This window comes from Protopterus annectens, chromosome 15.part0 (assembly GCF_019279795.1).
Source record: "Protopterus annectens isolate FY-2018-M chromosome 15.part0, PAN1.0, whole genome shotgun sequence".
Lineage (NCBI taxonomy): Eukaryota > Metazoa > Chordata > Ceratodontiformes > Protopteridae > Protopterus > Protopterus annectens.
In genome coordinates this window covers 272,069,156-272,090,325 of record NC_056749.1, presented here as the reverse complement: position 1 = coordinate 272,090,325, position 21,170 = coordinate 272,069,156, and the positions used below count along the sequence as shown (strand labels likewise).

The following is a 21,170-nucleotide window of genomic DNA, read 5'->3' as shown; positions in this document are numbered from 1 at the left end:
CAAAAAACCCTGTTCTGCACTGTTGCATTCATTTTATATATATATATATATATATATATATATATATATATATATATATATATATATATATATATATATATATATATATACCTCAGAGAAGCCCACTTTGTTTAAAATGTGCTCCTCGTGCAGTCGGAAATTGCCCCATTCCAACATGCACAAGGAGTGTATTTATTGTCTGGGAGAGCCACATCTGGAGGTTGAATGTGACATGCGTGCTGGATTCAAACCCAGGGCTCTCCTGAATTGCAGAAACTAGCTCCTGCTCAAACGGCTTGCCAAAGGGAGTCCCATTGGTTTTTGGTTCCCCTTCTAAATCTTCTTCAAAACCCAAAAGGAAGTCTTCTTTCTTTAGGAATCCTTCCGCCAAAAAGCAGAGGGTCTCTGATCGCAGTTCCCTGGATCAGAGTCCAGCCTCCCTGGCTTTGGATCTGGGCTCTTCTGCTCTGGCAGACCCAGCACAGTCCATTGGATATGAGACCTCAGATCTGACCTGACCTAGACTGCTCTCGGATCTGACCCACCCGTCGTATTTGCCACGGTGCCGTCTATTTCCTTGGATCCAAACAGACCCTTGGATCTGACGATTTTGTTGGATCGGATTGTTGTTGGAAGCGCCCCCCCCCCCCAGACCTAGAACATCATAAGTAGGTCTCCCTCTCAAGATGGCAGACCATCAGCTAGGTCAGGCCATTCCTCAGTCTCTTCCTGATCCACCAAGAGTTTGCTCCCCTCAGACATGGACAGGATGATGAGGAGCTTTCTCAAAGCCCAAATCGAGTGGGGCTTATTGCCATCCCCTGCTCACTTGCCTAGGGGATCCTCTCCATCCACGAGACTCCTCTCCTCATCTGACCCATCAGGGTTTGGACCTTCAGGATTAGGGCATCCCCAGTGAGAGCCTGATGGTGTCGGGCATTTCTTCCTTTTTTGCATTGTCAGAGTCCCTGGCTGGCTCAGCTCCATTGCCCTCTGAGCTGTCCGTGCCTCGGTCCAGCTTAGTCGGTGTGAGTGTCGAGGAATGGAGTTGGGCCAGGTGCTTTCAGCCCACTCCCTCCCTCTGGGGGCCTCCATGCTGGATAGCTTAGGGCGGATATCGACTGGAGACATTCGTCAGGGTCCTGGCTGGCTCAGCTCAATTGTCCTCAGAGCTGGCTGTGCCTCGGCCCCGCTAGGTCAGTGCAGGTGTCCGGGAAGTGGGGTTGGGGCAGGAGCTTTCAGCCCACTCCCTCCCTCTGGGGGCCTCCATGCTGGAGAGCTCAGGACTGATATCGACTGCAGACGGTGCTGTGTGGGGATCACCCCTTCTGTCTCGATCTTCTGGGGCTGGTGGCAAGGTGGGGGAGGCTTCATCCAGCCTGTCTGCTTTCCAGGTGATAGAGAGGACTGTCTCCAGCTAAGCAGCTGCCTTTCATTTGGCTGTAGGTCCTCCCCAGCCTCACTCGACATTGGGCGACAAGACCTCATCATCCTTCCAGGCTCTGCATATTCGTGAGTGCCTTCAGATGGGCAGTACACACCTTGAGGTCCCAAGCTCTTCAGAGTCCTCCCCAGAGGCCACCATGGATGAGCCCCCTCGAAACAGGATGTGCAAGAGGAGGCACTTGGACTCCCCTAGAGGGTCACTCCCTTAAGACATGGATTTTGAGGAAGGAGACAGGTCCCCAGACTTCCATCTGAGGAGGTCTCCTTTTGAGACATCCTTGAGGCACAAACAACGAGGTGGTTGGTCTTCCCCCACCCCGTCTTCAGAGGAATCCATTTTCTTGAAGGCTTTTGGGATGGGCCAGTCTACCTGGGTAACACGGCATCCAAGGAGCCAGACACAGCAGAACCAGTTCCCAAGAAAGCTGATAAGTTCCTAAGTCCGCCCCCAAAGACATGGCTTTTCAGAACATGGGTGTTCCCGTTGATGCTATTGTGGTGGCTGCAGCTACAAAAAAGCAGTTCACCGAACAGAGCTCCACGGTCTATCCTCTGAACAGGGAGTCTCAGGCGATTGACCATTTTGGGAAGTGCGTGTTTGCCTCAGTTACGTTTGGAATGACAGCAGCCAACTACATGGCACACTTTACCTGGCTGCAAAGGGACTTGGTATCAGAGCTCTCCAGTTGCCTTTCTGAGTTGCTGCTTCTGGGGAGTCTCCAATTGGTCTCTCCGAAGCAGTCTATGCTAACTTCCATAGTTAATGCCTCGATGAAGGTGATCTCAAATGCGGTGGAGGTCACCTCTTGAACAGCAGGGACGAGCATTGCCATTAGGTGTCATGCCTGGCTTTGCCTTTGTGGGTTTGCAGAACCCTTCAAGGTGTCATTCACTAACCTCCCTTTCGATGGGTCAACTCTGTTTGGCCCTTCGGTCAAAGAAACTTCAACCTGTAGCAAGCAGGAGGGAAAGACTCTTTCCCTGGTTGGGATCGAGTTCTCTACTCCCCAAAGATCCTTTTCCAAACATCAGAGAGGTAGTAAGAAACTGTGGTTCCGCAGTTCTCAGTCGTCCTTCCAGAATGCTCCACAGGAATCCTCTTCCTCTGGCTGGGGAAGGGGATTTGACAGCAGGTGCCACCCCAGAGGCAGAGAGGGTCCGCTGAACCAGGGCTCCCGGGGACCCTTCTTGGAGAAGCTCCCTCAGTGCTCTTTATGCACTGTACGGCTGCCCTGCCCTGAAAGCAGTAAGGGGTCATCTCTCCCTCCAACCACTAGTCTGGGCAAGTATTACCTCATATCAGAGGGCATTAAACATAGTTTCCAGGGGTTACTTCATTCCCTTTTTTCAGCCCCCTCCAGCTCAAACTTCTCTCCTGGACATTCCACTCACCAAATGGAGTTGGCCTTTCTCAGGGTTCAAGACTGCCTTCAAAAAAGAGCCATCCAGGAGGTCCTGACAGGACCATAGAGGATCCGGAACTTACTCTCGCTTATTTTTGGTGGCCAAGAAAACCAGGACCCATGTCCCATTCTGGACCTCAGTGTGCTAAATTTGTTGGTCAAGAAGTTGAAGTTCCGGATGGTCACTATACAGTCCATTCTGCCTCTTCTGTGCAAGTATGATTGGATGTGCTGAGTGGATCTCAAGGATGCATACCATCACACCAAGATCGACAATCGCTCCAGGAGATACCTGCACTCTCGGCTGAGGGGACAATCATAAACAGTTCAGAGCCCTGCCATTTGGACTCACCACAGCCCCCTGGGTGTTTACTAAATACATGGCAGTGGTTGCAGCTCATCTCCGACTGCAAGGTTTCCAGGTCTTCCTGTACCTGGACAACTGGCTCCTCACAGCCCCCAGAAGGCATCAACTCACATTAGCCACGGATTACATTTGATCTCTTTCAGGATCTAGGAGTGACAGTCAACCTGCCAAAATCCCATCTTGCCCAGTGTCAGAATCTGGAGTTTATCGAGGTCCTTCTGGGCATGGTGTCAGAGACTGCAGCACTTCCCTTATGCAGAGTCCAGATGATTTAGGACTAGGTCCATCAGTTGCTGGATCTGGAACATCCCATGGTCCACTTGATCTTGCAAGTGCTAGGTTCAGTGGCGGCGGCGATCCAGTTAGTGCCTCTCGCCAGATATCATATGAGAGTTCTGCAGTGGACCCTAGCGGTGCAATAGTCAGCCCACCTTCATCCCATGTCCATGACCATCAGGATTTCTCAGGTATGCAGACGTGACATTGCTTGGTGGCTACAAATGCTTCCACAGGTATCAGTTGCATACAAAAAGAAACAGCTAAGTCAAACTATACTTGCACATAGCAGTGTAGGTACCCATTTGTAAGGAAGAGAAATCATTTACAACAAGAAAATAAGTTTAGGGTATATATGCATGTCATAAAGGCCTTCATAGAAAATGCAAGTGAATAAATCCATGCAACATCAACAGCAATGAAAAGGGGTTAAAGCAATGAGAATCACACAGCTGGAAAATGGCAAACCTAGGGAATACAGTACAGACAATTAACATTTTCCATTCTACTTTTCATACATCCCTCCATTCTCTGTCACTCCTTCCCCACCTACCTCATGCCCCCAAGTAATTCTGTGTATATTTTCCACCATTAATCACAGTACCCCATTCCACAAATATACAATCCTTTCTGCAAAGTAGTAGTTCAGCAGAAGCATAAAGCAAATGATCCTTAAAATTTACTATGCTCCAATCTTTCCTATTCAAGCTAACATGTTTTCATCTCCTAAACACAATCTTGTGTAGTCACATCATGCCCCTGCTGCCCTTTAGAATGCAAACTAACAGCGCTACTGATAACTGCATACTATGGCAGCAGAAGCATTTAGCCAGCTTTGGGAATCAAAAGCTGTATGCATTTTCTTACTGCTTCACAGGCAAGTACTAGGTTAGCTGCCTTTGCGGGCCATTTTAAGCCTAGCCAATTTTCCTTTTGGTGCTTGCATCAACCTACCCCATTTGGTAATCAACTGGCCTTACCCATCCCATGGTCGATAATTATGTATTAACCCTAATGAGAACAACTGGGATCATACCACACATAACTTGAGGGGACCCATGCATGGGATAAAGCATTTAGGAGCTGCCTCTCTCCATTAGCAGTACAGGAGACACACCTGGGATAAATTATCTGGTTCCCATCCAGAGATCCAAGCTACACCAGAATATGGACAGGGGATGACCTTTGTTTTACCTGGCTGGGGAGTCTGTTCCAAAGCAACGGTATCCTCTGCAAGATATACCTTCTAGGTCCATCACTTTTAGCAGTGTCATTAGTGAAGGGCAGCAAGGCTAGAGTTTAAATCAGGTCTGCAGTAAGATCAATAATGAAAATTCTTGAATTTATTCACTTACAGGTTTATTTGGTTTTCTAACATTCGCAGTATGTCAAGAAAGATAATCCTTTTCCAAAGACCCAATGATTACATGTAATTAAAAAACAAAGGCACATTTATATGCAGCATTCAATGCCAACTTTAAATATTTTGACTAAAAAATTGAACCAAGAAGATACTAGGAACAATTGCTCAAATACTTCAGACTTCCCATTAGAATCTTATCTTGGTCTCAGTATCAGTCAAAATATTTATGATAGGAGGACACAATTAATCCATTTAATATGCAAGTATAAAGATGAACTTCTTACTTCTCTTGTATTTCCCTTCCTGTTTTCAACCTATCCTATGCTTTTTAGAATGTCTCAAAGAATTCTCTCTCTATCATCTATGCTGAAAGTGCAGTCCATGGTCAAGAACCTTCTCTGTGAAGTTCTTTCTCATACCAAGGGAGAAGTTAGTTCCAGCAATATGCTGTCAAAGCTCTCCTGTTCCTTCCCCACCCATACACAGACTTTCCTGTTCAGTGCAATTCTTTAAAATTTTCCCAACAAATTGTGTATCTATACCATATCCCCACTGTATCCAAGTGAAGACTGTCACAACTCAAGTCTCTGCACCCTTCCCTTTCATCCAAAACATATATGATTATACTCGTATCATCTACCAAAAGATTTCCAGCTTTTCTTAAAATTTTTAAGAATAGCACAATAATCCAAATGTTGCCCCATCAATGCCTGATGGTATGGGATTACTGCTTTGCTTCTTGAACCAAAATCTTCAAGAAAATGATACCACTACAGATTCCTCACATTTGACTGGATGGACCAGTTTACAGAGGATACACTCCAAATCCCTGATCCAACCGTCTCATCTGATACCCATACATCTGAGTTAATATGATCTAAGTAAAAAGCTTTGCTTCCAATGAACATCAGAGATAAGTTTTTGACAACCTACAAACCCTTTCCAGGTCATTTTTCAAGTTACTTCACTCCTCCACTACAGGTGCACCAATCTTTTATCTGCAAGAGACTGGTTCTGTTTACTATATGCTCAAATATGTCTGAAAATGATACACATAGAAAAGAACAGGGCTTAAAACAAGTACAGAACTAAACATATAATTTCTGGCAACATCCTCTTGCCATGACCTTAGTGTCCTACCACTTAACCAAGCCAGAATTCAATTTCTTAAGTCATTACACCTTTGTGAGGTCTCCAAGTGTTTCTGCAGTTGCATCCTACTGACGCCTCTAGGCATCAAATATTGCTTGCTCATATTTGCATTAATAATTCCAAAACCAAGCTATGTTGACATAAAATATTCCTTCTTAAAGATTGCACAGTGGCAAACATAGCTGCACTGAAATGCAGGTAAAGCAATAGTAATTGCTGTTCTTACAATATTTACTTACATTGTTATGTCATGTTTGCCTAAATATTTGAACAACCTAGTAGCACAGGCACAGCTGCTTAGCCTCATATGAAAGCTCTCAGATAGATGAACATAACTATGCTGGCAGTATGTGTGCGACTTAAGTGGTTGCTGAGATACTGTAAGTTGCTTTACAAAATATTATAAATTTAATAGTTACTGGGCTGGATTCACGAAGGCTTGCACAGAGTCTAAGAGTAGAGTAAGACTCCAGCCAGCCAACATGTCTGACGAGCAGTCCAGAAACAGCCGGCAGGGGAGTGCAAGAATGCTCCTAAAACGACTCTTGCACGGAGAGTGTTAGTTTATGCAAATTACCTCATTTGCTGCTGAAAGCTATGCAGGAGACACTAATCTGTCAGAGTAAGAGTAGTGTTATTTGCAGAAATGTACTCGGTTGGCAACTGAGTACCGTTCTGCAAATAGCAAAACGGAGCTATGACAGCTCCAAATAAAGAATGCATCCAGTTGAGGAAGCATGCCAATGGCCAAATATACGGCCATTGGCATTTTTATCCATTGCAAAATAATAAAAAAAAAAATGTTTTGTTTTTTCCTCGATCTCCGATGTTTAAGCATAGCGCTGCACCACACAAACGTGTGGCGCTCTAAAAACCCTGAAAACAAAAAATAAAAGCCACAGATAGGTATTTTATTCAAAATATTCATCTGCCATGCAGGTAAATGGCAGGCTGAAGACAACATGGCTACTGAGTAGTGGTTGCTAAGGGGGGAAGCTCAGTCTGAGAGATGTAACCAAGCATTAGTAGTTAATCCTATGCAAATGAGTATAAGGATAGTGAATCCCAAATTTCCCTGCCATGTGAACCATGTCCCTAAAGTGTAAGAGTAGGATTAGGGGAGTAACAGAGTAGAAGATAGGCGACATCATGAGGGGGTATGTATCAAAAAGACTGTAAGCTTATTGGAGCAGAGTGGCATGTGTTTGCTGTGAGTTACTCAGGACTGGAAGAGGCGTGTCTACAGTTGTCTAAACTGAAACCCAGAAACCGAAGGTGTACGCCGTGGCTATCACTGAAGTTTCTTGCGAAGCTGCTTACACTGTGTGCACGTCTGTAAACCCGTCTAAGCCTGTGTGCGCGTGTGCGCCCGTGTAAGCCTGTGTAAGGCCGTCTAAGCCTGTATGCAAGAATGTGCACCCGCTTAAGCCCGTGTAAGGCTGTGTGCGCTCATGTGCGCTTGTTTGCGCAGCGCTGCCCCCTGTGGAAACAGAAATGGGAAAAGGAAGGAAAAGAAGTAGTAGAAAGTTAACCAAGGAGAACTAGCAGAGCTGCCAGGTGAAATCAATCAGAATCAGCCAATTACACAGGCAGTACACTAGCCCAGCCCTTAAAACTCTGCAAACAACATTCTCCCATGTTTTTCTCAGAAACACTGCAACACTGCAGTCTACAAAGAGAAGTGAAAACTTAAAAAGCTTAACTGAGACAAAAAATGTTAGGGGCTGCCATTGCTATTATAAGGCGACATGTACAAGATGCTGAGGGTGGTGCCATTGCGAATGCTGCTGAGCAACCCACAGTGAGGAGACGGAGAAGAGTGTACAGACCCAGGGTAACCTACCAGGGGCTACATGAGCTGGAGATAGTGGAGCACTATAGAGTGGACAGAGAGCTCCTGCAGCAAACTGTTGAGCTGTGCAGGCCACCCCTCTCACACAGAACCAACAGAGGGGAACCCATCCCAGTGGAAACCAAGGTATATGTTGGCCTAAGAATACTAGCAACAGGTACCTTCCAGAGACCAACTGGTGATATGATGGGGATTTCACAGGCATCAGCATCCAGGGTACTGCACCAGTTCCTGAATGCCACGTCAGCATATGTCGGTGATCATGTATATTTCCCCAATCTCCGTGAGGTACTGGCCAGCAATATGCGTCTCTTCCATCAAATAGCGGAATACCCCGAGGTTGTGGGTGCAATTGACTGCACGTACATACACATCAAAGCACCAGCCGGTGAGCGGGGTAGGGCCTACATCAACCGCAAGGGCTTCCACTCCATCAACTGCCAGGTCATGTGTGATGCCCAGGGCATAATACTGAATGTGTGTGCTGGCTGCCCTGGAAGCTACCACGATTCCCATATCTGGCATCTGTCACAGCTGTACCAGACATTTGCCAATGGGGACATCCCAGACGGTCACCTAGTGGGGGATGCTGGATACGCACTGGAGCCATGGCTGATGACACCCATCAGAAATGCACACACACCTGAACAAGAACTCCATAATGAGGCACATGCACAAACACAAAATGTAATCGAGCGTGTGTTTGGGATGCTGAAGTCATGGTTCCATTGCCTGGACACATCTGGTGGAGCCTTGCAGTACTCACCAACTACATGTACCCAAATTGTCATGGTATGTGCCATGCTACACAATATGATCCTGCGAAAACAGCTGCAGCAGGAACAGCATGGAGCAGGGCCAAACAGCCCCCCACCATTGCCAAGGCCTGCATAGGCACAGCGTGACTCGGAGGAGAAACAACCTGAGCCTGCCCCAGTAGTCAGAAGGAGGCGTGCCCAGTATGCCTTGGCAAAGAGGTAACTCATAGCACATACACTGGCTCAGTAGGAACCCTGGAAATGATACCTCCCCTCTGACTCGCACATAAAATAATAGGGATGCCTAACTTGACACTACCTGTTTCCAAACATGTATAGGGAGTGTAGTATGTGCATCCAACATAGGCAGCCCTGCAGCACCACCTGAGGCATGACTGCCATGTTTTAAGTACTATAAATCAGTGCTAAGCAGCTTTTACCAATATCTAGTATATGTAAACAAAATTGCTCGTGCCAACTAGGGCAACGTTGAGCAATGTTGGGCAAAGTTGAGCAAAGTCAGTTAAACATGCTCATATCTGCTTTACTGTTCCTTAAGCAGTCTGGTCTACCCAGCATGAAAATAAAAAGCAATGACTGGGCTCGAACCCAGGATACTGTGCACTATAGTCACAGTACTGAACCACTAAGCCATGATAGCATTTCAGTGGCACAGACACAGCAGGACAATTGTACACTAATGCAAACACAAAGAAATGCAGTATCATGCCCCTAAAGAGGCAAATGGGTAACCTCCCCCACACGCCTATGCAGACAGAGAACATCAGGCTAGGGTAACCTCCCCCACACGCCTATGCAGACAGAGAACATCAGGCTAGGCGGTGTGATGTGGGTTGTGTAGGCTATGAAGTTGCAGTGTAATATATGTGACATTGGACGCTAACATCTGTAGTACAGTAGTATGCCTCAAGCTGCTACGATAGGCAACAGTACAGACTGAAATGGTGTCCTGTACATAGCAGTGCAGGCATAGCAAATGTGTATAAGTGTCAGGTGAAACCCACATCCTATGTGCACCAACAGTAACAATCAGGTGTGCCCCCGGGTAGAAATGTACAAAGAATAGCTGCCCCCCCCCGTATGTAGAAATGTTGATAAGTCTATGCAAAGTGTTGCATGGAAGCCCTGCAGGCACAGCATGATCCCTGTTGATCTATGACACAAAGGTGAGCCCTGCTGTAAAAATACAACTTGATTTTCCATACACATATAGTATAAATGTCTATACTGGGCATGCTCACACACTCCAACAAATGTAGTGGATTCCATTCAGCATCACACTGAAAGGTCATACTGACATGCTCACACATGTAGGCTAAATACGGATGCGATAATAAGGGATCTATGGACAAATCTGGATAGTCATCTCTACTTCCAGAAACACATTCACAAAGTGGTTGGAAAATCATGCTATGTGTTCACACAAACTGTCAAGGTCTGTGCATGTATGTCAAAGGAGGTTCCCACTACTCAGCAGTCATCAGACCTGTCAGAGTACCACAACACACTTGCGATGAATCTGACTAGGCACGTTCAGCAGCTAGAAAGACCAATGAAGTATCTTAACAAGTGGATTACTGGCCTCAAATAGTTGCCCCATGCAACAAGACTGAATGCAACCATATCTGTACTCTGCTGCATACTGTCTACTCAGGAGATCTCTGCCCAACAGACAGGTTCATGTCATGGTTACACTCAGATCTGTTCTGAGTTACAGCTCAATGGCAGTAAATGTACAGAGCCAACTAATATTGCCAACATCCTGGCAGATAGGATCACTGTTAACTACCCCCCTCTCACCCATGAAAGAGCACATCTCTATAATGGAAGACTGCAAAGTTGCTGTCATCACGGCCGCACAGGTAATAAACACTCTCCAAAGCCAGTATCACAGCAGTCATGGGACCAGATAACTTCCCAGGCTGTGTAGTATCTACTTCCCTGAAGTAAACATTAACATGGCAGGTCTGTAGCTGCTGAAGTTTCCAGAGGACTGCAAACTAGGAGCCATAATTGTAAACACAAAAGATGTGGACATCCTACAAAAGGGCCTCAATGAGACAGATAGCTGTTGTCAAAGCCATGGGCTCTAGCTCAATGCCAAAAGGTGCATTGTCATCCCCTTTGTTAAAAACTCTGTAGCCAAGAACTACAAAGTACAGTTTTGTACCTACCATAAATGTAGATGTTCGAGTGTATACACTGCTGCAATCATTACACTTGGGTTATCCTGCTGTCAGGTGGTTCCCCAGTCGGCCTGAGTTCCAAAGTCTTGGTCCGGCGTCGGTTGCTGTTGCCTCCTTCCTGACATCAGTGCGACAGAGGTATATAAGATGCAGCCGACACCATTTTCTTCAGTTTTTCTTGCCCCAGATGTCAGGTGCCCCCAAAAGGTAGGCAATTCAAATTGCTAATAAAACATACATAAGAAAAGCAAAGAACAACTTTCAGTTACCAGCAAATACTCCCCATAGGTAGTAAAGGGTAGAAGACATAGGTACGTACCAGCAGGTAAGAGGGGAAGGAGGGAGGGTAACCTGGACTGCAGCAGTGTATACACTCTTAACATCTACATTTATGGTAGGTACAAAACTATACTATGTTCATCGTGTTACACTGCTGCAGTCATTGCACTTGGGTAGAATCCCAAAGCTGAGGAAGGGTGGCTGGTTCTATAAGGTATTAGGTGTGGCTATAAGGCCCTGCAGCACAGCAGTGGCGAAGCCAGCTCTGGATTTAGAGTATAAAGGCAGATGGTAATGCTTGCTGAAGGTATGCACAGAACTCCATGTTGCTGCTTCCAAAATGTCCTTGGTAGGCACTCCTCTGAGGTAGGCAGTTGAAGTGGTTGTTGCCCTGGTGGAGTGAGATCTAATGCTGCTAGGTATAGGTTTCCCATGGTGTGTGTAGCAGAAACATATGCAATGTCCTATCCATTTTGAAATAGTCTGTTTTGAAATGGCTTTTCCCTGTGCTCCTGCAGCATATGCTACCAGTAATTGCTCAGATTTTCTGAAAGCTTTGGTTTTGTCCAAGTAGAAGTGTAACTGCCTGTGAATGTCCAAATAATGCAGTGGTCTCTCCCCTTTATTCTGTGGTTTTGGATAAAAAGTTGGCAAGTGAATAGCTTGGTTTAGAGCCGCACTTGAAACCACCTTTGGCATAAATGTAGGGTTAGTTCTCAAGGACACCCTGTCCTGGTGGAAAATGAGGAAAGGTTCCACTGCCATTAGTGCCTGTAATTCTGAAACTCTTCGAGCTGATGTTATTGCCAGGAGCAGAGCAGTCTTCCAAGAAATATATTTTAATTCTGTTGTGTTAGCTGGCTCAAAGGGAGGTAAAGTTAATTTTTCGAAAACAAAGTTGAGGTCCCAAGTTGGAGTAGGTGCTCTACGGGGCGGACTTATGTTTTTAGCCCCTCTGAGGCACTGTTTTAGCAATGGATTAGAGAAAACTGGAGGATCCGTGTTGTAGTGAGCAGAGATGGCAGAGGCGTGGATCTTGATGGATGAAAAAGAGAGACCTTTGTCCAGCATCTCAGTTAAATAATGTAGAATCTGAGGAATGTTTGGGACAAGAGGGTCAAGGCTGTGAGCCTGGTTCCAGGTACAGAATCTCTTCCATTTATCCGAATAGGCTTTCCTGGTACTAGGCCGTCTGGCCTCCAGAATGACATCCATAACAGCTTTGGAGAGAGGCATCGCTTGCTTGACTAAGGAATTTTCCATGCAGCTAGGTTTAAGGTCTGTAGCTGACTGTGAAGTATCTGATTGTTGTGCTGAGTCAGCAGGTGTGGGATTTGAGGCAATATCCAGGGTGGTTCCTGTGCTAAACTCCTTAAGACTGGGTACCAGTGCTGGGGTGGCCAGTCTGGAGCAATCAGGATCATCTTTGGCTCTTCTTGTCTGGCTTTTATGAGAACCTTTGGAAGGAGAAGTAGTGGAGGGAAAGCGTATACTTGCAGGTTTTTCCAGCTGAATGAGAGGGCATCCACTTTCCATGCTTGTGGATGGTAACTTGTTGTGCAGAATTTCTGTAGCTGGCAGTTCATTGGGGATGCAAACAGATCCATGTCTGGGCTCAACCATTTTTGTGTTATCATTCTGAATATTTGTGGATTCAATTCCCATTCGTGGGGATCCATGATGTTTCTGCTTAAGTCGTCTGCCAGTGTGGTTTTCTCTCCTGGCAGGAATTGTGCTTAAAGATGAACTTGATAGTTTAGAGCTGTGTTCCACAAGGTCATGGCTTGTCCACAGATGGGGTAGGAGTGAGTGCCCCCTCTTGCTTGTTTATGTACCACGTTACTGTGGTGTTGTCTGTTTTTAGTAATAGTTGCCCTGGATGCAGCATGTCCTTGAAAGCTATAAGGGCATTTTGTACAGCTAACATCTCTTTTTGATTGATGTGAAGATGCCTTTGTTCTGCGGGCCACTTGCCCTGAATACATTTTCCTGCCATGTGTGCTCCCCAGACGTAATCCGATGCATCTGTTGTCAGTGTTTGCCTGGCTGTGGGTCAAGTAAAAGGCTGTTCCTTGTTGAGGTGACGAGCTTGAGCCCACCATCGAAACTCCTGTTGACGGCAAGGAATTAGTGGTATAACTGTTTCCAAACTTTGACAGTGTTGAGACCATACATTCTTTAGGTACCATTGTAGTTTCCTCATATGCAGTCTGGCATATGGAATTAGTAGTATGCAGGATGCCATGTAACCCAAGGCCTGCAGAATTTTTCTTGCAGGGAGTTGGGTTTTTGTTGCCATCAATTGAAAGTATTAAGTCAGTTGTCCTTGCTGGTCTGGCGTGAGATAAGCCATCTGGGCTGTTGTGTTCAAGCTGGCACCCAGGAATATTATCTCTTGTGAGGGCACTAGTTTTGATTTCTTTTCGTTTACTGTGTACCCCAGGCAACTTAATAACTGTTTTACAAATGCCAGATGCTCTAGATGATTGTCCTTGCTCTCTGCTTGAATCAGGCAGTATCAGTTCAGGTACGGATAAATTTGAATTATTTTCCGTCTGCAAAATGCAATTACTGGTGCCAGGCACTTTGTAAAGACCCTGGGCGCAGTAGATAAGCCAAAGGGCAGTGCAGAGAATTGATAGTGCATTGAACCTGCTATGAATCTGAGGTATCTTCTGCAGCTTTGTCTGATAGGGACATGCAGGTATGCCTCCTTGAGGTCCAAAGTCACGAGCCAAGCTTTCTTGCCCAGCATGGGAAGAAGCTGCTGTAGTGTTAACATTTTGAATTTCGGAACATCCAGGTATGTGTTTAGAGAAGAAAGATCCAGAATGGACCTCCAGGCTTTGTCCTTACTGGGAACCAGAAAGAGTCTTGAATAAAATCCTTGTCCTTGCTCTGGTGGTGGTACCTCTTGAATAGCTCTCATTTCCATGAGTGCTGTAATTTGTTTTTGAGCCTCTGCCCATTGATTTGGTGGCAGATTTGGCATTCCTTTTAACCTTGGCAGAGTGTAAAAGTGGAACCTGTAACCTTCAGATACAATGTTGAGACCCTGGGCGCAGTAGATAAGCCAATCGGTGATCCAATGCCAATTGTGATAGAAAAGTGCTAGTTTTCCTCCCAAGGGGGCTGCCAAGAGAGAGTTGCCTGGCAGCTGTAATGGGAAGTCATTGAGGCTGCTTTTTATATGGTTGGGGCCCGTCTTCCCCTTCTTTCTGGTCTGGTGCACCCCATTGTCGAGGCCTGTAAGGACCTTGTGGTTGACCTCTACCTCTCGGACGTCTGTATCTGCCTCTTTGAGGTCTGTCTGTAGCCGGAAAGGACCAGTTCTTTGTTGGCCAATTTCTGCTAAATCTTGGTGGCTGAACCTGTAAGAAATCCTTTACCGTTTGCATAGATTTTGCCTTATCCTCCATTTTCTTTAATACCTCTTCTGCCTTACCTCCAAATAACACATCCTGCTGTAAAGGTGCATCCAATAATTTTGCCTTAACATGATCTGGTAACGTATGTTCTTTTAACCAAGCATGCCTTCTAATGACAGAGCTTGTAACTGCTGCTCTACAGGAGGCCTCTAAAGAATCAAAACCGCATTGCAAAGTATGCTTTCCCACTTGTTCAGCTGCATGCAATAAATCCTGCATTTCTTTAAAATTAGGAGGATCTGAATCTGGAAGCATTTTTTCTTTTAACTGAGACATCAAAAATTGCTGATATTTTAGCATGTGAAACTGGCAATTTAAGGCTCTCATTGCTAAGGTTGTAGACGTATATACTTTCTTTCCCCATCTGTCTAATGCTCTGGAATCTCTGTCAGAGGGAACTGGGTTTTTTGCTGATGAGGCTTTAATCCCTTTGGGTCCCTGAGAAATAGTTTCAGGGTCAGCAACAGGGCTTTTATACAGAAATTTGAGAGAGTCAGGAACTCTGTAATATCTATCGGGTTTAACAGGGGCTGGAGGTAAGGAGTCAGGGTTTAAGCTGGATTCAGTGTAGACATCATCCACAATATCCAACACTGGCAGAATAGCAAGAGGTCTGTGTTGAGGCAATAAAAGGAAGTCTCTGAGCCTTTTCTTGGATTCTGAGTAATCCTGGCCTTCCCAATGGAAGTGCTCCCTCATGGTATGTAATGTCTCCCCAAAGGAGTAGTCCTCAGGCGGAGAGGCTGATGGAATTGATTCCTCAGCATCAGAATCCTCATAAGGGGGTAAGGGATATCCTAGGTCTGAGGATGAATCTGAAGAAATGGACACCCGGTCGGAAGATTCATAGTCTGCCTCCTGTCTGGGCCTTTTATCAGGAGGGGGATGGGACCCCCTGATCAGGGAGATTAGGTCTTCGGCCATTTTGAGCATTTGTTTCTTAGGCATGGAAGCCTGTGCTGGAGAATGCTGAATCCATTTCTTTGTTTTTAAGGGGGCAGTAGAGGGTTTAACAGTTAACTGGGTAGGTCTGAAGACACCCTCTGAGGCTGTGGATTGCTCAGCTACTTCGGTACCCTCAGATGGGTTAATTTCGGTAGGCTGAAATCATGCAGTGTCCGAAGGCCCAGGAAGCTCCATGTGGGAGTCGGATGCGGTCTGTGGTTCTATGGAACCGGTCATCAGGGGCTGCGTAGGAGCCTCGCTGAACACCGGAGAACTAGCGACCGGCCTAGAAGAGGCCTCGTTGTCAGTTTTGGGCCTCGGATGCCTGTCCTTGTCTTTGCGCTTTTTATGTAATCCTGTCGTCGGGAGTTCTGACTGCATGGTGTAATTGAATTTTCTGCCAAAATAATGTCGGGCAAAATCTAACCGACGTTTAATAGTACGCTTGTTAAACCTAGCAGAAAACAGACAACCAGTGACGTCGTGGTCTGGGCCTAGGCATGGAATACAATAGGAGTGGAAATCCTTATGAGGTATTTGCTTCCCACATGAAATACAGTTATTAACTTTTACTGACATCGATCTGAGGCAAGAAAAAGTTTCCCCAACGGGGTACTTAGCTTTGTAGAAGACTTCGGTTCTGGATTCGGAATGAAAATCTCAGGAGTCGGCCGACCGGCACTTGCCAACTGCTTCTGCTTCGGGCAAGAAAGACTGAAGAAAATGGCATCAGCTGCATCTTATATACTCCTGTCGCACTGATGTCAGGGAGGAGGCGACAGCAACCGACGCCGGACCAAGACTTTGGAACTCAGGCCGACTGGGGAACCGCCTGATGGCAGGATAACCCAAGTGTAGTGACTGCAGCAGTGTAACACGAACATCATAGGTGGTAGTATACTTCACACTGAAAGTGTGACAAGAGACCTTGGATCACAGGTGGACAGTGGATACAACTGTGATAATCACATTCCCACAGCAGTCAGGAAACCCTCCTATGTGGCACACCTCATCACAAAATGTGTCTCATGCAGAATAGGAGAGGACAATGTTCCCCTCTACTCATCACTCACTAGAACTATAATAGAGTACAACGCCACTGTTGCTATGTACCTCACAAGACAACTACAACAACTGGAAAGCCAGCAGCAATACCTCACAAAGAGCATTAGCAGCCTGAAATACATGCCATACACAGACCATCTCAAAATGCTCCATCTGTACTCCCTTGCATATCGCCTACTCAGAGGTGTTCACTGCCTAACATACAAAGCTACGTCAAACACAGAGCTGTTGGATATGCTCCACGTAAAACACTCACAATCCCTCCGACCTTTGGACCCAAAACCATGAGTGAAATACAAAAGGAAGGGGTGTACCCATTTACCTTATGGATATCCACACCTTCAGGTTAGTGGCACAGCATGAGGCCTTGGAGACCATGCAAGTGCAACTAAAAAGAAGTTATGTTCTTACCATAACGTTCCATGTGGAGTGTTCATCTCGCCTTTGTTTTTACACACGGGTTCGGAGCCGATCCTCTGCTCCGAGTCGGCCGCATAGCAAAGCTCTGCATCTAAGAGAAGCTCGAGACCAGGCTATATCCCACAATCCTCCCTGCCATTACTCAGATCTAGTTTGCAAGCAAACCAGAAAAAAACAATAACCCTGAGGTGTTAAGGCTACATACTGCCACAAAGGAAAAAATTTAGAGACACCATCTCACTGACAACCAACTAGGGGTAACGAAAGATACTGAAGAGGTAAAGACATGTGGACCAGACTCTAGTCCTACTCGTTCTTCCAAACCGTGAGGGAGGGAAGGGGGGGAATGTAAAAACAAAGGCGAGATGAACACTCCACATGGAACATTATGGTAAGAACATAACTTCTTTATGTGAGAGTGTTCAATCTCGCCGTTTGTTTTTACACACGGGTAGCGTCCCTAGCTCCATCACCCTGAGTGACTCATGGAAGAACGTTCCTGAGCACAGTGGAACCAAAGGATGTCCTGTCTTTGGAGGCTTTGTCAACCCTATAATGAGTGATGAAAGTATGTGGTTTAGACCACGTGGCTGCTGCACAAATCATGTCCAAAGGCAGGCGAGCTGCATGAGCCAAGGAAGTGGAGACGGACCTAGTAGAATGGCCTTTTGGTTTGGTGGGTAAGGCCTGATTTGATTTAGAATACACAAAGGCTATACAATCAGTAAGCTATTTAGAAAGCGTGCGTTTTGCAACTGCCATGCCCTTTACATTATCTGCAAATGCAACAAAAAGTTGATCTGTTTTTCTGTAGTATTTAGTCCTGTCTAAATAAAATCTGAGTTGCCTGTGGACATCTAACTTGTGCAACATATAATCCAACTTGCTGGTATGGTTTTTGAAGAAAGTAGGGAGTTCAATGGACTGATTAATATTTATGACAGAGCATACCTTAGGAAGGAAGGACGGATTTGTTCAGAAGAAACTCTATCTGGGTGAAAATTTAAGTAAGGAGGTTTAATAGACAGTGCTTGCAGCTCTGAAACTCTCCGAGCTGAAGTAACCGCTACAAGAAAAAGAGTCTTCCACGACAGAAATTTCAGGGGGCAAGAAGAGGCTGGTTCGAAAGGTGGTAACATTAGTTGTGACAACAACAAATTTAAATTCCATGGGAATAAAGGGTCTCTGACAGGAGGTTGGAACATGGAAGTTGGATATGGCCGCCAACTGCACTCTTAATGTGGAAGTAGAGGCCCCTTCATGGAAAAGGATGGAAAGAAATTCTAGGATTTTATGTAAAGGAGTAACCAAGGGGTCCAAGTGTTGATTAGATGCCCAGTACACAAAGCGTTTCCATTTACTGTTGTAAAGTTTTGTGGTGGAAGCCTTATGAGAGGCAACCAAAATGCGCTGCACTGCCGGAGAAAGAAGATCAGACCTGGCTAGGTGGGGAAGTGGAGCAGCCAAGCTGCTAGTTTGAGGGATAGAAGAGACGGGTGAAGAACTCCCGACGAATGTGTCAGTAGATCTAGTACTGGGTCCAGGATCCAAGGTTCCTCTGTTTGATGGGCTCGAAGAAAGGGGAACCATATCTGTCAAGGCCAGAATGGGGCTATGAGTATAATTGTCCTTTCCAGGTTCATGGCTTTCTGGAGAAATCTGGGAATCAAGGGGATAGGTGGGAATGCATATAGGAGACCCGGGGGCCAATCGTGTATCAGTGCGTCCCTGGGGATATCCCCTGGAGGGGGTAGAAGGGCAAAATAGCTTCTGCATTTGGTATTCATTGGGGAGGCGAATAGATCGCAGCAAGGCTGGCCCCATTTGCAGAAAATTCTCTCCGCCACTTGTAGTTTGAGGGACCACTCGTGAGGTAACAGGATGGCTCTGCTCAACCTGTCCGCAATGATGTTGGATGACCCCGGGATGTGCGTTGCTATCAGAAAGCGACCCGTGGACTCTGCCCATTGCCAAATTCTCATGGCCTCTCTGCATAATGGGTAAGATCTGGTTCCTCCTTGTTTGTTTATGTACCAGACTACAGACATGTTTGTCTGTCTGAACTGCTAATGTCCCTAGAGGTAGGAGGGTTTGAAACTGTTGCAACGCCAGGAACACCGCCCTCATTTCTAGAACATTTATGTGCAGGTTGTACTCGATGTTGGACCATTCCCCTTGGACTATTCTTCCCTGAAAAAGTCCCCCCCACCCTATCAGGGAAGCGTCCGTGGTTATAGTGGCTGTCGGATTTGGTAGAACAAATGGACGACCCATAGTGAGGTCCTGGCTGGACACCCACCATGAGAGGTCTCGTTTGCAAGAATCTGTTATCAGGATCTCGTACTTTAGGGGTAACTGTTGGAACGACCACTGCCTGAACAGCAGCCATTGGAGGAGCCTCATGTGCAGCCTTCCCATGGGAATCGCAATCAGGGACGCTGCCATGAGACCCAAAACTTTCAATACCAATTTGGCCGAGGCTTTCCTGCATTGCAGCAGAAGAAGAACCTGTTCCTTGAGGGATGAAGCCCTTGCTTGAGGGAGCTTTACTAATGTTAAACGGGTATCTAGGTCCGCTCCGATAAATGAAATATGCTGTGAGGGCAATAAGACAGATTTTTTTAAATTTATGGAAATCCCTAGGTGGGAACAAAGGTTGACTGTATGGTCTCTTGCTTGTATGAGGAGACGCTCGGTGGTGGCGGTGAGGAGCCAGTCGTCCAGACAGGGAAACACCCGGAATCCTAGACATCTCAAGTGAGATGCTACCACTGCCATGCATTTGGTGAATACCCTGGGGGCTGAGGTGAGCCCAAAGGGCAGGGCTCGAAATTGAAAATGACTGACTCCCAGCCGGAAGCGCAGGTGATCGCTGGACGGTCTGGCCATCTTGATGTGGTAGTACGCGTCCTTGAGATCTATTGAGCACATCCAGTCGTCCTTCTGTAAAAATGGGAGGATCGATTGAAGCGTGACCATCCGGAACTTTTCCTTCTTCACGAAGGTGTTGAGATTGCTGAGATCCAAAATGGGTCTCCAGTCCCCTGTCTTTTTCGGAACTAAAAAGAACCTTGAGTAAGTTCCGGATCCTTTTTGGTCCATCGGGACTGGCTGAATGACTTTTTTTGAGCAGCTTTGAAATTTCTATTGCTGCTTGGCCTCGCAGACGGGGTGGCACATCTGGAGACCTTCTTTGTTGGGGTGGAGTTGACATAAGGGGTATTTTGCATCCTCTGGTTACAATGCTTTTTACCCAGGAGTCTGAGGTGAGAGTTTGCCAGGCCTGTGGGTATAAAGCCAAGCGACCCCCGACTGCCTCCAGAGCAGGACAGGCGGGCCTCCATTCAGGAGTGCTGGAAAGGCTTACCAGGGATAGTATCCCTGTCGCCTTGGTTCTGCGGACCCCCTCTGCCGCCGGGGTGGCGTCTTCCATGTCTGCCCCCCCCCTCTGCCTCTGGGGGGGGGGTTCACTCTGTGTGGCCTGGAAAGATCCCCGAGTTCTACGGAACCACATTTTTCCGCCTCGTTGCCCTTTGGGGTACGGTCTGGATGGAACGGAAAAACGGACTCCGACAGCAGACAGAGTCTTTCCTTCTTGCTCACACCGAGTTAATGTCTCTCTCACTTTGGGCCCAAAAAGAGTGGCACCATCAAAGGGGGCGTTGGCGAAAGAAGACTTAAAGGCTTCCGCAAAAGAGCACAGCCGCATCCAGGATTGTCTTCGTAGAGCAATCGCTGAAGTTGACCCTACTGACCCTTCAGCATACGAGATGAGCCTCATGGACGAGTTCACTACGGAGGTAAGGGTGTTAAGTTGTGCTGTCACCTTACCTGAAACAGCAGCATCTGTGTTACCCTGGAGGGTATCTCTCAACTCCTTGATGAGATCCCTCTGTAGTCGTGTAAAATGTGTCAAATAGTTTAGCACGCATGGAAAAGTCGCTGAATTAAAACGCTTCCTGATCTGTCCATAGTCCTAGAATCCTTATTAGGAGGATGAACAGAAGAGGAAGACTCCGACATCTCCTTTTAGTGGCTGCTGCCACCACCATAGCCAACGGGACTCCTTTTGTTAGATAGGTCTTGTCCTGGGGGGCAGTAATAAATTTACTTGGCTTTCTAGGGACCGGTTCCACTGTGTCCGGTGTCTCCCATGCCCTTCGAGCAATTAATTCCATTAACTCATTGAAGGGCGGAGTAACCCAGGAG

General features: G+C 46.4%; 1 protein-coding gene across 1 annotated transcript in view; it reads right to left on the bottom strand.

Annotated features, from left to right (window-relative positions):
* HDAC8 (histone deacetylase 8) overlaps positions 1-21,170 on the bottom strand; it is a gene marked incomplete in the record, with an annotated part of 1,681,410 nt that overhangs the window by 1,368,046 nt on the left and 292,194 nt on the right.